Genomic DNA, 16341 nt, shown 5'->3' on the forward strand with positions numbered 1-16341 from the left:
CTTTGGAGAGGAGGGGGTTGGGGAGACTTGAGGGAGGTGTTCAGGATCATGAGGGGTCTGGACAGAGTGGAATGAGATAAACATTTCCTGTTGGCAAAGGTGTTGAGGTCTAAACAAGGCAGATTTAAAGTGATTGGCAAAAAACCCAAACGTGACATAAAGCAGAGCTTTTTTACACAGATCTGGGGTGCACTGGCTGGAGGGGATGGTGGAGGAAGATTCAATTGTGGCTTTCAAAAGGGAATTAAATCGATAACCTGAAGAGCTACGGGGAAAGGACAGGGAAGAGGAACTAGTTAAATTGTTCTTGCAGAAAACCAGCATGGACTCAATGGACCGAAAGGCCTCCTCCTGTGCTGTAACCATTCTATGATTCTACGTTGACAGGATTTGTTCATCTCACAACTACAAGTCCAAAAAAAAAGAGAATTGTGTCTCATTGAGCTCCCTCAGAACTTTAAGTTGACATTTTCCCTCAGTGACATATGTTCATCTTGAGTCAAACTAAATCAAGGTGAGTACTGGATACCTGACAGAGCTGTCAGTGCCGTGGGAAAACAGTGAATAATCCCCTGGCTGCAAGTTGCCAGCTTTTGTCTTTGCTCTGTGCTACATTAACTGATCTCAGCCTGGGCAGGAGCTGGGTGACTACAGTCAGCCTAGGGTTGCTGATCCTCATTCAGTATCTGGTGAAACCTGGTGGAAAGTGTGTCCGTGGACCATCTGAATCTATGCATTGAAGAGCAATTGTGTTGCTGAGACTGATGGGCACCCCGTGGAACTGTGTTGGCAGAGGATAGAAGGGGAAAGATGTTTGAAATTTAAAATGGGTACAGTGGACAATTTAAGCAAGGTGCATTTCAAAACAATGTGGAGACCCGTGGAACAGCCATTACCAAATCGACTCTTTCATCATTTCGGATCACAGTAGCTAATTGGGGACTGGGAGCCAGGTTTTGTAAATGAATCCCTGATTATAAATGGCTATTCCCTGCAGCCTGAGAGGGCCAATGAGCAATCTGCCAGGAATCATGCAACGACTTTTGGGGAGGTTACTTGGGTAGCCAGTGTAGTTATTTGGTTATTGCCAGCGCTATGACTTGTGGCACCACCATTCCTTATGGTACACTGATTGTTGTCCATCCAGGATTGTCAACCCTCCAGGATTGACCTGGAATCTCAAAAATGTAGAGGGGCGCTCGACAAAATTGTTTTTCTTTTCATTCTCATTGAAAGCTTTCATTGGATCATGACAAAAATATTGGAGATGGGGAAAGGCTGTTTCATGAAGAGTCAAGATTAATTCAGTTGGGGAGCAGTTGGCATTGGGAAGGCCATGCAACTGGAGGATGGACCAGTGTCAGGGTGGGGTGGTTCAAGGCACAAGGTCATAAGATGGAACTTCCAGGTATACATCCAGCTCTAGCTACGCCCCAGCAGTGCCAAGGCACTGAATGCAGGCGGCAGAGTTTCTGACAGAGCTCAGCCATGTGAATGGTAACTTCACAGTCTTAACAGTACAGCCATGAATTAAATTTTCTCAGACTTTTTTGGCTTTAGGTGAGTTGCCTTGCCTCACTATCACCTGTGAGTTTGTGACTAGGTCGGCGCTTTGGTGCAGTACTGTGGGGGTGCTGCATTACGAGACATGTTAACCTTTGGGTGGCACGCAGTAATCATGGTTCTGCCCACCTATTCAGGTGGGAATATTAAAACGCCTTAATGGTAAGTTAGTATGGTTGATATTCTGGCAGAAAGAACGAATGAGCTGAAGGTTGTTCTTCATCTGAACTGAGCTTACAACCTGACTTTGACTTCCAAAATGCTCTAAATTTTTAAGCATCAATTTTCAATTTGCAGACTTCGTAATCAATAGATTTGTGAGAATAGGTGAAAATTGCAGAACGCACTGGTGGTGTGTGTGTACAGTATGTGTGTTTATGTTTGTCTATAGCACACCACAATAAATATTAAATATACAGATATAATTCTGGGCAGTCAGTGTGCATATTTGAGTAATAATATTTATACCTTAGCCTCATTTCTCAGGATATTAAAGATGTGAAACAACTGCCTGAGGGTGTAACACCACTAAAAATCCCAATGCTTTATAAAGTGAACGTGGGTGCCTGGCCTTGTAGTACTGGTCCTTTTTGTTGTATCGGTCGACCCTTTGGTTTCTTTACGTATTATGCAGTACTAATGTGTAGATATCCTCATTGGTTTTATGCACCATTTTGTAAAGATTTTATTTCCTCTCTTGGGTTGGCTAAGATGCTGTGTAAAGAATACTGACTAGAACCTGATATACAAGAATCTATGTCTGTAATGTTTGAATAGACTGCATGCTGTAATTCCTGTCCCAGAGCTTGCTTTTATTTCTCACATTGTCCCCCTTTTACGGCTAAACTTTGCCATTTCCTTTTGCGGGTGGGCTAGGGAGTGTTTAGTTCTGTTTGCCCCACTCTGGCACCGAAGTGCAGGGATTTTTCCTTTATGATGGAGCACCAACTTGGGACACTGCCAAATGCCCCCATTATTGTGCTGCCAAATGCCCCTTCATTGAAGTGTGCACACATTCCAAGGCAATAAATCTAGAAGAAACTTGCACAGCGGCACTGATTTCTTCTTCAAGTGAGCACTTTGTCTTGCTCCAGTATTCCTTGCTGTTTTTTCTGACTCTTCCCTTGTTGAACAGCTTGGGTTTGCCTCTCCGCCTGACCTCCTTTCTTCTGTGTGTGACTTTGAGTGCATTGTTTGAAAAGGGGTCAGAAGATTATTTGTGTGCCAGCCTCTTCCTTAATCCAGTGCCGCTCCCAGCACTCACCCTTCATTCAGCCGACCCACCGCTCCAAGGGCTTTTATTCACTGCCTACTTCCTGTGGGGCGGGTGACCGAGCTTGCATTCAGGGCTATAGTGTTGAGATTTCCAATGAGCGATTGGTGGCAGCGGTCACAGGCCAGCCTGAATTGTATCCCCGTGGTTTTTGACCTAGGTTGATGAGACATCAGTGTGGTACCTACTGAGCTGTGTATATAAAGGGTTTTATTGTGTTAATGCAATGGCTGAGCTCATATGACTCAATGAACAAATGCGCCAGCCAGTTTAGTACAAGAGGTATATAGACTAGAAGGGCCCCTAGTGTGTGTTGAGTGGCGGGGGTCTCAGCACTCTTGGGCTAAGGAAGGGGAACAACTTCTCCTGACCGCTATCCATTCACCCCTGCTAACAGTTGTGCAGGTTGGCTGAAGTGAAGCTTGTGTTTGCCCACTCTTTTCCCTCAGCTCACAGATGATGATTGGCCCAATTGGGGTAAAGTGTTGGAAGTTGCCAGGTGGGTGTGCCCACCCCCCCTGTGCCCTCCCCCACCCCCCAACCCCACCCCAACCCAGATTCGGCCACTCCAGGAGAGGAAAAAATTGGGGTTCAAAAGGCCAGTGTTTTCAATCATTTTCCAATGTGGACTGATCTCCCTAGGAAAGGGTAGCGACTGATTTTCATTTGATCCTTTGCCATCTGAGTACGTTTGTTCCTGAGGTTCAGGGATTTCCCCAGAGTTTAGTGCAGTCCCACATCACGGGAAAACATCGTCTCAAAAAACTTAAAGCTAGTTGATGGAAATTGGAAACCAGTGAGGCTTGACATCACTGGAGAGCCTAATCCTGAGATAGCAGTTTCTCCCACTGTTACAGGGCCCTGGGAACAGGGAATATGTTAGAACACGAGAGGTTTTCAGTTCTACTGAGGTTCCACTGTGATAGGCTGACATCCATTGGACACTTGTATAATATTTTTTTAAAAAATTAGAGATTATTTCTAGTGTGAGATGACTGACATCCTAGGTTGATGGGGGGGGCGGGGTACAATGTTATCCATTTCACACTGGCTCTCGATGGTTCAGTCAGCTGGTGAGAGGGGTGGAGCAAGGCTGCTCCCTCACTCCATGCAGAGTTCACCAGTCATGGCTGTGAACATTCCCTTCTCAACTTGGGCTCTCATCACCGATTGCTGCCCAGGAACTCCCTGTTGGAAAGCGTGCGTGTGCCCATATGCAAGCATTCGTGAAGCATGCAAGTATTCAGGCTCAGCTGTGCAGAAATTCATGGGTCAATAGCCTTGCTGCCACGCAGATGAGAAATGGCCTCAGGTGGAGTGAGATACTAGAGCTGGCTGGGCGTCTGTTGAAGTCAATCCAACACAGGCCCGTGTCCCTCTACACAGGGAGCAGCTGTAGCAACCAGCGCTGGGACCGTCAAGTAGATGGAGTGAGCACAGCACTTCCTTTGAAGCTATGCCTCAGTGCATTTGAACTCCTTTTGACTTGAGACTGCAGTGGGTAGAGAAGAGATAGCAGAATCCCTCCTGAGGGGCCAGCTTATTGGGAAAGTCACAGTTTTCTTCTGATTGGAGAAATTGAGGAACTGCACCCTTTAAGAAATGTGATGCAGTACTTGATAGAGATTGATAGCGAATGATTAGTCAGCAACTCCCATTATCATTGTATCATGCCAGGAAAGTGGAAGGACCTTTCGACTGCTCTTTTTTCATAATGCAATTCCGAGGAAAGGAATCACAGAAGGAGAATGGTTTTTAGTGAAAAGTATGGTAACGCTATCTGTTTTAAAGAGGAAAACATCCTCAAGATGTTTTTGAAAGAGTGCGGGGTGTTTCGCAGAAGGAGCCCCTCCCTTTCCCTCCCCCTCCCCTCCCCTCCCCTCCCCCTCTCCCTTCCCTCCCCTCCCCCTCTCCCTTCCCTCCCCTCCCCCTCTCCCTTCCCTCCCCTCCCCCTCTCTCTTCCCTCCCCTCCCCCTTCCCTTTCCCTTCCCCTCCCCCTCCCCTTTCCCTTCCCCTCCCCCTCCCTCCCTCCCTCCCCCTCCCTCTCCCCCTCCCCTCCCTCTCCCCCTCCCCTCCCTCTCCCCCTCTCCCTCTCCTCCCCTCCCCCTCTCCCTTCCCCTCCCACTTCCCTTTCCCTTCCCCCCTCCCTCCCTCTCCACCTCCCCCCCTCCCTCCCTCTCCACCTCCCCCCCTCCCTCCCTCTCCACCTCCCCCCCTCCCTCCCTCTCCACCTCCCCCCCTCCCTCCCTCTCCACCTCCCCCTCCCTCTCCACCTCCCCTCCCTTCCCCTCTCCCCTCCCCTCCCTCTCCCTTCCCCCCTCCCCTCCCCTCCCTCTCCCTTCCCCCCTCCCCTCCCCTCCCTCTCCCTTCCCCCCTCCCCTCCCTCTCTCTCCCTCCCCTCCCCCTCCCTCCCCTCTCCCCCTCCCCCTCCCTCCCCTCTCCCCCTCCCTCCCCTCTCCCCCTCCCCCTCCCTCCCCTCTCCCCCTCCCCCTCCCTCCCCTCTCTCCACCTCCCCCCCCCCTCCTCCACCCAAACACCCTTTATAAGGGAGCTGAGGAGGTGTGCTTTGAATCCATTGCTCATTTCTAAATCTAGATCACTTGAAAATCAAAAGCCTTGACTGGGTGTGCTGGCAGCTGCTCGGACGAGGAGTCAGGAGGTCTGTCGGCCAAGGGTTCGGCTGCGTTGTAGGGAAATCATTGGTTGGTTTAATTGCTGGCACCAAACTCTGATCTTTTTCCCCTTCTAATGGGCGGGACACGGCTGTACATTTTCTGTGCCTGCAAGAATAAAGTTTTGTGAATTAACTGTATCCTGTGTATAAGAAAAGAACACGTTTAAAGGCATTGAGTCTTAAATAATAAAAAGATAAGTGACTGGAATGTTTAAGGCATGTTTACAGTAACCTACACAAATATTGTGATTTCTTTTTTATATACAAAACCATGACTGGGTTTTGGGTGAAACATGTGATGTACCAGTTCGCAAGAAGCAGTGGTACGCTTGCTACATGTGCTCGGATGTCCTAGCTCTGGAGATGACCTGTTTTAAGTAAGTGCGAAGAAGTGTGAAATTTGCTTGGATCGGTTTTGCTTTGATGCATCTCCTTAAACCTGAATGATCTGCATTAAAGCTCCCACCTTCATCTCCATTGTGAAGGAAAATACCCATCTCCAGAGGTCATTCATCCTTTAGGAATTAGAGCCTTGTTTATGAGTTGCCTTGTAGCTGTTAGGAGTCAACCAACCGGTGTGTGGAGCTGACCAAGTAGGAATTGCCCGTCACTCCTGAAGCATTTTAGGTTTTTATGATAAAATGCCATCTTTCAAGATCTTTTCTTTCCCCTGGGTGCCAGTCCAAAATTACCAGGTTTACTAAAATCAAAAGGTGCTGGAGATCTGAAATAAAAACGAAGTGCTGGAAGCAGGTCTGGAAACAGCAGCCTCTCATCAGACACCAATTTACTGGTTCCGAACTTTTTATGGGATTCAAACTCTCGACATTCAGGTTGCTCATCCAGCACCATAACCACCAAGCAACTTTACCCTGATCCTAGGCATTGCACTTGGTGCTGTTTAGTTAGTGGAATTCAAGAATCAGTTGAGAAGCTGTTAATCACTGGTAAAAAGCTTGAATTTCCGACTCCATATACGCCTCATCACGAAGACCACCTACCTCATCCTTGCTTCAGCTCATCTGATAAAACCCTTGTCCATGCCTTTGTTACCTCTTGCCTTGACCATTCAAATGCTTTCCTGGCTGGCTTCCCACATCGCATCCATCATACATTTGAACTCATCCATAGCTTTGCTGCCCTTACCCTAATTTGTCTCAAGTCCCATTTGGCCATCACAGCCAAGCTCACTGTCCTACGTTGACTCCTGATCTGGGAACCCCCCTCCATGTGAAAATTCTCATCCTTGTTTTCAAATCTCTCCAAGGACTCGCCCCACCCTATCTCTATAACCACCCCCAGCCCTCCAATCGTCCAAGATTTCTGCACTCCTCAAGTTCTGCCATCTGACACATCCCTATTTTTAATCTGGCGGCTGAGTTCTAAGCGCTAGAATGCCCTCCCTAAACCTCTACCTCACCACCTTTAAGAAGCTCCTTAAAACTTATCGCTGGCAAAGCTTTTGGTCACCCATCCTAATCTCTCCGGGTGGCTTGGTGTCAAACTTTGCTCTGATAACATTCCTGCGAAGTCCATTGGGACATTTTACTGTGTTAAAGGCACTATATAAATGCAAGCTGCTGTTGATTATGACCCTGAAATACAGACTGCCACACTACAAGCATATGAATACTGTAACCAAACAGTGAGTCCTCAGTGGCCCAGCCCAGTGGATCTTCTGCATCAACCTTTGATGTCTCCTTTGAAGGTTAAGGTGGTATTTTTTCGGGGGATGGGAGAGCGTATACCTGTCCATCGGTACATCACCCTCAGCACTCACTCCTAAGATTCATTGGAAGTACCTTCTGGTACTTCACCCCTAATATGAGCTCATCCTGGAGTAAATTCATCCTGCGGTATCTCATCCCAGGTAGTAGCTGTTCAGGGATCTCAGTTCTTTGAAATTTTGCTTTGCCTTCCTCCTGGAATGTAGGAATCAGAGGAGGCCATTCAGCCCTTCCAGCATGCTTAGCCATTCAATGAATTCACGCCTGTAACTTGATTCCATATACTCATAGTTGCCCCATATCCCATCATACATTTGATTCACAGGAAATGCATCGACTGCAGATGTAAAATTAACAATTGACTTAACGTCAACTGCTATCTGTGAAAGAGAGTTACAAACCGTTTAATTGCTCTTTGTGTGTGTATACGTGTTTCCTAACTTCACTGCTGAGAGGTCTGGCTCTAATTTATAGGCCCTGTCCCCTAGTCATGAATGTATCAACCAACGGAAGTAGGGTAGATTGACATAAACTATCAATTCCCCTTAATAGCTTAAACTTTGAACAAATCACCCTGTAATCTTCTAAATTTGAGAGAATGCAACCCTAGTTTGTGTGATCTAGTCATGTAGGCCAGTTAACCTAACATCAGTTGTTGGGAAAATACTGGAATCTAATACTAAGGAAGTCTTAATAATGCACTTAGAAAAGCATAGTATGATATAGAACAAGTTAACATGGTTTTACTAAAGGGAATTACTGTTTGACAAATTTAATAGAGTTTTTTGAGGATGTAACTTGGGTAGATAAAGGGGAGCCAGTAGATGTAGTATACTTGGATTTCCATAAGGTTAATAGGCAAAATAAGGGCCAATGGAGTTGGGGGTAATATATGAGTATGGATAGATGATTACTTAACAGACAGAAAGCAGAGAGTTGGCATAAAACAGTTATTTCAAGCTGGCAGGCAGTTAATGAGTGCCGCAAGGATCAGTACTGGGGCTTCATACTTTACAATCTATATTAATGACTTAGATGAGGAGACAGGGAATAATGTATCTAAGTTTTCTGATGATACCAAACTAGGTGGAAAGGTCAGCTGTAGGGACGACACAGAGATATAGACAGGTTAGGTGAGTGGACAACAAGATGGCAGATGGAGTATAATATAGGGAAGTGTGAGGCTATTCACTTTGGTCATAAAAATAAAAAAGAATATTTTTTAAAAGGTGAGAAACTTACAAGTGTTGATGTTCAAGGATACTTAGGTGTGCTTGTACAAGGAACACAGAAAGTTAGCATGCAGGTGCAGCAAGCAATTAGAAAGGCAAATGGTATGTTGGCCTTTATTGCAAGGGGATTGGAGTACAAGAGTAAAGAAGTCTTGCTACAGTTGTACAGGGTTTTGGTGAGACTGCATCCGGAATACTGTGTGCATTTTTGGCCTCCACATTTAAGAAAGGATATTGGAGGCGGTACATCAGAGGTTCTCTAAATTGGTCCCTGGGATGAGGGGATTGCCCTATGATGAGAGGCTGAGTAAATTGGGCCCATATTCTCTGGCGTTTAAAAGAATGAGAGGCGATCTCACTGAAACCTACAAAATTCTGAAGGGGTGTGATAGGGTGGACACAGATTGTTTCCACTGGTTGGGAAATCTAAAACATGGGGGCACAGTCTCAGGATTAGGGGCCAATCATTTAGGACTGAGATGAGGAAACATTTCTTCACTCAAAGGGTTGTGAATCTTAGAATTCTCTACCCCAGCGGGTTGTGGATGCTCCATTATTGAATACATTTAAGGCTGGGATAGACAGATTTTTGGTCTCTCAGGGAATTAAGGGATATGGGGAGCGGGTGGGAAAATGGAGTTGGAGCCCATGATCAGCCATGATTGTATTGAATAATGGAGCAGGCTCGATGGGCTGTGTGGTCTACTTCTCCTATTTCTTATGTTCTTATATAATCTCTCTTTGTAATTTAACCCTTAGAATCCAGGTATTATTCCAGTAAATTTATGCTGCACTCCCTCCAAAGTCAATATACCCCTCCTAAGATGTTGGACCCAGAACTGAACACAGTATGGTCTAACCAGGGCTCTGTATAACTGCAGTGTGACTTACCCTTTGTATTCTAGTCCTCTAAATATAAAGGCCAGCATTCCACTGGCATGTTTGTACCTGTATCTTTGGACCTAGCCTTTCACCATTTAAAAAGTCCTTTGAACTATCCTCTTTAGATTCAAAGTCAGTATGACCTGACACTTGCCTAAGTTGAAATCCATTTTCCACAGTTTTGCTCGTTCACTTACCTATTGATGTCCTTCTAATTTTATGTTCCCATCTACACATTTACAATGCCCCCTATCTTTGTATGTCTCTTCTCTGCACCGTCAACTAAGCTGTTAATAAATAGTGCAAAGTTGAGGCCCCAACACAGATCCTTGTGGGACATCACTTGTTACATCCAACCAATTAGAGTAACAGAACGTTTATGGCACAGAAAGCCTATTGTGTCTAGACCAGCTGAAAAAGAGCCATCTAACCCAATCCAAATTTCCAGCTCTTGGTCCCTATCCCTGTAGGTTACAGCACATATCCAAGTACATATCCAAGTTTAAAAAAAATACCTGGAGAGTACTTGCCTCTACCAGCCTTTCAGGCAATGAATTCCAGACCCCCAACATCCTCTATGGTGAAAAACCTTCTCCTTGACTCCCACTAATTTTTCTGCTAATTACTTTAGATCTGTGCCACCTGGTTATTGACCTCTCTGCTACCCGCTTTATCTAGGCCCCTCAATTTTATACACTGTAATTAAATCTCCCCCCAGCCTCCTGTTCCAAAGAAAATGTTTTAAGCCTAAATCATTGATATATACCACGACCAGCAAGGGACGCAGTACTGAGTCCTGTGGAGCCCCACAGGAAACAGCCTTGCAGTCACACAAACACCCATTGAACATAACCCTTTGTTTCCCACCAATGAGCCAAATTTTGGATCCACCTTCTCCCTGGATCCTGTGTCCTCTTACTTTTCTAACCAGTCTGCCATTGGAGCCTTGTCAAAAGCCTTACTACAGTCCATGCAGGCTACATCAAACTTGCTATTCCCCATGTTACCGCCTCAAAAAATTCAACCTAATTAATCAGACATGATTCCCTTAACAAATCTATGCTGACTGCCCATGATTAATGACGGTTTCTGAATGACAATTTATACTGTCCCTCATAATTTTATTCAACATTTTGCCCACCTCTGAGCTTTGACTGACTGGCCTGTAATTACTTGGTCTATCCCTTCGTCCCTCTTTAAACGATGACACAACGTTAGCAGTCTTCCAGTCATAGGAAACCACACCTACAGCCAGAGAGGATTGAAAAATGGTGGTCAAAGTTCCTACCTTGCTTCTGTGCGGGCTGGGATAAATTCTGTGCAGGCCTGGTAATTTATCCACTTTCAGAGATGTTATTTCAAACTGTTCCTTAACTAGAATGTCTACATCATCCCTCTCTTTTGTGAAGACAGATGCAAAATATACCCATGTCTTCCGCCTTCACATACAAGTTACCTTTCGGTCTGTAATCAGCCCTGATCTTAGTTATCCTCTTACTCTTTATGTATTTATAAAACATCTTTGGGATTTCCATGACTTTACTGACCAATATTTTTCCAGGCCCTTTCTTTGCTTTCCTAATTTCCTTTTTAATTTCATCCCTGCACTTCCTATAATCTTCTAGTACCTGCCCATTATCCCCACTCTGTCTCCTGCTGCTCAATGAAATGAAGTCAATAATTTTCCTTCAATTGTGGGAGCTTCAACTTTAGCTAACAGTCTTTTATGAGGGGCTTCATCACATGTCTTCTGGAGACCCACATAAATAACACCCATAGGCAATCTGCTGCCCACTCCTTTAGCCACCTCTTCAAAAAGATCAATCAATTTCGTCAGGCATGACCTACCCTTTACAAATCCATGTTGACTGAACCTCTCTGATCAGCTAAAAATTCCTCAAGGTTTTCCATCCCTCCATCCTTAATTCCTCCCTCCTCCTCCAGGTACCATGCCCTAAGAGGGCATTGATAACCATGGATTTAGATTGGATTGGTCCATGATTATGCTTGGCAAAGTACTACAGTGGTTTGCCATTGCCTTCTGCAGAATGGCTGACCAGGAAACTCTCTGGTTTTTGCCTCCTGTCTTCAGGCACATTGGAAGGATTTACAGGCTGATAATCAAGCTGTTTGGCCATGCTATGAATGCATTTTCTGAGGCCATTAAGTCCCAGAGTGGGACTTTAACCCAGAGCTTCTGGCCTAGAGGTTAAACAACTCACTGGAGGAGGAGGCTCCACAGATATCTTCATCCTCAATGATGGAGGAGCCCAGCACATCATTTGCTACAATCTTCAGCCAGAAGTGCCAAGTGAATGATCCATCTCGGCCTCCTCCAGAGGTCCCCAGCATCACAAATGCCAGTCTTCAGCCAATTCAATTAACTCCACATATCAAGAAGTGGCTGAAGGCACTGGATGGTGCATAAGCTATGGGCCCTGACAATATTCCAGCAATAGTACTAAAGACTTGTGCTCCAGAACTTGCTGCGCCCCTAGCCAAGCTGTTCTGGTACAGCTTATTGGCATCTACATGGCTATGTGGAAAATTGTCCAGGTATGTCCTGTACACAAAAAGCAAGACAAATCCAACCCAGCAAATTACCGCCCCGTCAGTCTATTCTCGATCATCAGCAAAGTAATGGAAGGGGTCATCAACAGTGCTATCAATTGGCACTTACTTACCTGCTCACTGACGCCCAGTTTGGGTTCCGCCACGTTCACTCAGCTCCTGACCTCATTACAGCCTTGGTTCAAACATGGACAAAACAGCTGAACTCCTGAGGTGAGGCGAGAGTGACTGCCCTTGACATCAAGGCAGCATTTGACAGAGTGTGGTATCAAGGAGCCCTAGCAAAACTGGAGTCAATGGGAATCAGGGGGAAAGCTCTCCACTGGTTGGATTCATGCCTAGCACAATGAAAGATGGTTGTGGTTGTTGGAGGTCAGTCATCTCAGTTCCAGGACATCACTGCAGGAGTTCCTCAGGGTAGTGTCCTCGGCCCAACCATCTTCAGCTGCTTCATCAATGACCTTCCTTCCATCAAAAGGTCAGAAGTGGGGATGTTCACTGATTGCGCAATGTTCAGCATCATTCACGACTCCTCAGATATTGAAGCAGTCCGTGTCCAAATGCAGCAAGACCTGGACAATATCCATGCTTGGGCTGGCAAGTGGCAAGTAACATTCACACCACACAAGTGCCAGGCAATGACCATCTCCAACAAGAGAGAACATAACCATCAACCCTTGACATTCAGTGGCATTACCATCACTTAATCCCCCACTATCAACATCCTGGGGGTTACCATTGACCAGAACTGAACTGGACTAGCCATATAAATACTGTGGTTACAAGAGCAGCTCAGAGGCTAGGAATCATGTGATGAGTAACTCACCTCCTGACTCCCCAAATCCTGTCCACCATCTACAAGGCGCAAGTCAGGAGTGTGATGGAGCACTTCCCACTTGCCTGGATGAGTGCAGGTCCCACAACACTCAAGAAGCTTGACACAGTTCAGGACAAAGCAGCCCCGCTTGATTGGCACCAGATCCACAAACATTCAATCCCTCCACCACCAATGCACAGTAGCAGCAGCGTGTACCATCTACAAGATGCACTGTAGGAATTCACCAAGGTTCCTTAGACAGCACCTTCTAAACCCATGACCACTCACATCTAGAAGGACAAGGGCAGCAGACAGATGGGAACACCACCGCTTGGAAGTTCCCCACCATCCTAACATGGAAATATATCGCCGTTCCTTCACTGTCGCCGGGTCAAAATCCTGGAACTCCCTAACAGCACTGTGGGTGTATCTACACCACATGGACTGCAGCGGTTCAAGAAGGCAGCTCATTACCACCTTCTCAAGGGCAACTAGGGATGGGTAATAAATGCTGGTCCAGCCACATCCTGTGAATGAATTTTAAAAAAAGGTAGGGATGCTACCCACTGTGCCACAAGGAGGAACACCACCTCATCCTTAATTATATACTTGTAATTTCCCAGCAACAGATAATTAGCCTATAATTCCATGGTAGGATTCACCCTACCTTCTGAGATCTTGCACAATATTAGCTCTTCCTGGGGATCTGCAGTGCTTCACTGCAGGCACTAGTTCATTCAGGAACACACTCACCCTCTGTTACATCTCAGTCCCACCTCCTGGGATATGTGGTGAGATAGGAGAAGGAGTTGGCTATTCAGTTCCTTGAGGCTGTTATATTAGAACATGAACATGGTTGATCTGTTTCTTAACCCAATTTCCTTACCTTGGCTCCATATCCCTTAACCAGCAAAAATCTATCAATTTGAATTTTAAAATTTTCAATTGACCTCCCAGCCTCAACAACTTTTTGAAAGTGAGTTCTAGACTTCCTGTTTTCCTTGTGTAAAGAAATATTTCTTAACTTCTTCCTAAACGGTTGATCTAGCTTTAATCTTAAGGTTCTGTGCCCTTGTTCTGGACTCCCCACCAGAGGAAATAGTTTGTCTCTCTCTCTCTACTCTATCAAGTCCTTTAATCCTGTGGAGGACCTCAACTTGATCACCCCTTAATATTCTATACTCAAGGGAGTACAAAGTATTCCAATCTATGCAACCTGTCCTCATAATGTAACCTTTTTGGGACCAATAGGATCTGATGAATCTGTGCTGCAATGCTCCAAGACCAATACATCCTTCCTGAAGTACATTGTCCAGACTGAATGCAGTCAATTAAACAGTGCATAATCAGAGCTTTATAAACTAACACATCTTCCATCCCTTTGTAATCCAGCCCTCTTGAGATAATGGCCAACATTCCATGAGCCTTTATTATTTTTTTGTACCTGTTCACTAGCTTTGTAATTTCTGTCCTGGACTTGTTTGTTTGTTCATGATCTGCTCATGAATAGTTCCTAGCTTCTTGCCATTAACTTTAAATTTAATGTGAATGATTTTGCATTTTCCCACAATCAACTTCATCTGTCAGTTTTGCCTACACGCTTAATTACTGTCTTTTTGCAAATTTGTGCTCCCACCTACACATCCTCTACCACATCACTTAGTGATCTTTGGTATAAGGTGCTCTGTTCCTTCATCTAAGTCATTTCTAAATGATAGTAAAAAAAGTGAGGCTGTCGTACGGAGCCCTGGGGAAAGCCACTGGTCAAAGCCTACCCGTTTGAGTACATATCCATTATTTCCACTCTCTGTCTTCTGTCTCCTAAACAACTCCCTACGTCCTAGCCCCACCTTTGAGTTCTTCCTGGGCTGCACCCAACCCTCACCCAAACTTTTTCATGCGTAGAAGTATGACCTCCTGATGAGCAACCCATAAACTTTCCATCGGGGTCACTGACCAGCGATGAGCAGAAACCACGGCTAATCTTCCTCTCATTAGCTTAAGGTGTTGAGGCTAGGTGCATTCTTCTGCAGCCTTAATGAGATCAAACTACAGGGTACAATCTAGAGGTCGAACCCCAACTCCACGTTCTCGGGCCGAGTACAGGCATGTCACATGAATTTTCACTCAATATTTTTAAAAATTGGGCACAAACAAGCTGTTAAGATGGCTGCTACAAATCACATGACTTTTGGCATTTGGCCTGCAGACAGTATCACGTCTCTGGTGAATATCTAATTAAATATGGACATGAGTGAGGATACCTCAAAGCCATTTGTGGAATTCACACATCTCATTGTCTAAGGATAGGCCAACACCTAGAAACTAAAGGTTTTCAGCTAGACTCCCTGTCTCCATATTTCAAACTGGACAAAAGAGAAAATCGAAACATAATGGCCACTATCAATTTCCCATTGTATCACAAAACCTTGCCCCATCCAAACTAGACCGGGTTGGCCTCAGAATTGTTAACCCAGCAGTCGTGTGATCAAAGCTGGTTTCAGGGACTGCACCATTATTACCCCAGGACCGAGCAAATCCATCAGAACCATCAGTTGTCAGTCAGTCTGAGAACCAGACCCTGAAGCGAGCTGCAAGCAGCCAAAGTACTTGTTCCAGTTTCAAAGTTCACCTAAGAACCAACTTCTTAGATATTCCACCACAAGAAATCTCACAACTTGCTGTGAACTCTTCACCTCACAAGACCCTCACTTCTAACTTTAAATGTTCGAATCCATTCAATAAACCACAGGCCTGCCACATGGGAGAGCAGAAATTGTAAGTCGGAGACTGAATTAACTGTAATCTGTAAAATTGCACTATCTTTATCTGTATCCAACTTTTTTGTATGTGTGCTGGCAAGATGTGTGATGTTGCGTTAGTATGGGATAAGTGTGGGAATAAATAACCTTCATTTTAAACTCATGAAAGCTTGCTGCTGAATTATTTAATTGGAATATACAGACCCAAGGGTAAGAAAAGACACACCTCTTTCCATACAGAACATACTGATTATGGACAGAGAGCAAAAATACATTCTGTCCATGATAACTGTTTCTACATGGCTGGCTGTTTGACCTGCAGCATCGGAACCCTAATAATCCCAAAGTCCAAAGCTTCTCGGGTCCTATTCGTATTTCTATTTCTCTCTTGTGAACTTGATTAGAATTGTCGGATAAATCCTAAATCATAACCCCCCAAAGATTTACCAGCACTCGGCAGTGTGAGGTATGGGCACTCTATAATTGACTTTCTCAAAGCTCAAAATAGTTGCTAGTGCCTCATCCAAGCGCCAGTCTAAATCTATGATCTCAAATACAGAATCATCCATCAGGCGCTGGAGCATCAACTCCCCAAATCCAATCATGTTCCTGCTCTTGTTCCTGTGTCTGACGATGCACCAGATTTGATCCCCAGTATTTGCCACACCTTTTGCTGTTCTGTCAGCAAGCCTGGGAGCCCTGAGTGTGATTGTTGTTTTTATACGTTATAATTTCCCTGCCTGGATGATGGTTGTGGTATTACTGCAGACTATTAACTGTAGGATAACTTACACCCCTATGTAGTCCAGCTCTTTTAAGGTAAGAGCCAATATCCAATTA

At 45.2% G+C, this 16341-nt stretch overlaps 1 long non-coding RNA gene across 1 annotated transcript; it reads right to left on the bottom strand.

Annotated features, from left to right (window-relative positions):
- Positions 1-4602: 4602 nt before the first annotated feature.
- LOC144686353 (uncharacterized) lies at positions 4603-5995 on the bottom strand. Its single transcript, XR_013577909.1, has 2 exons — positions 5346-5995; positions 4603-4701 (listed from the first exon to the last, which is right to left on the bottom strand). It is a non-coding gene; the product is annotated as an uncharacterized LOC144686353 (long non-coding RNA).
- Positions 5996-16341: the final 10346 nt, after the last annotated feature.

This window comes from Cetorhinus maximus, chromosome 11 (assembly GCF_964194155.1).
Source record: "Cetorhinus maximus chromosome 11, sCetMax3.hap1.1, whole genome shotgun sequence".
NCBI lineage: Eukaryota > Metazoa > Chordata > Chondrichthyes > Lamniformes > Cetorhinidae > Cetorhinus > Cetorhinus maximus.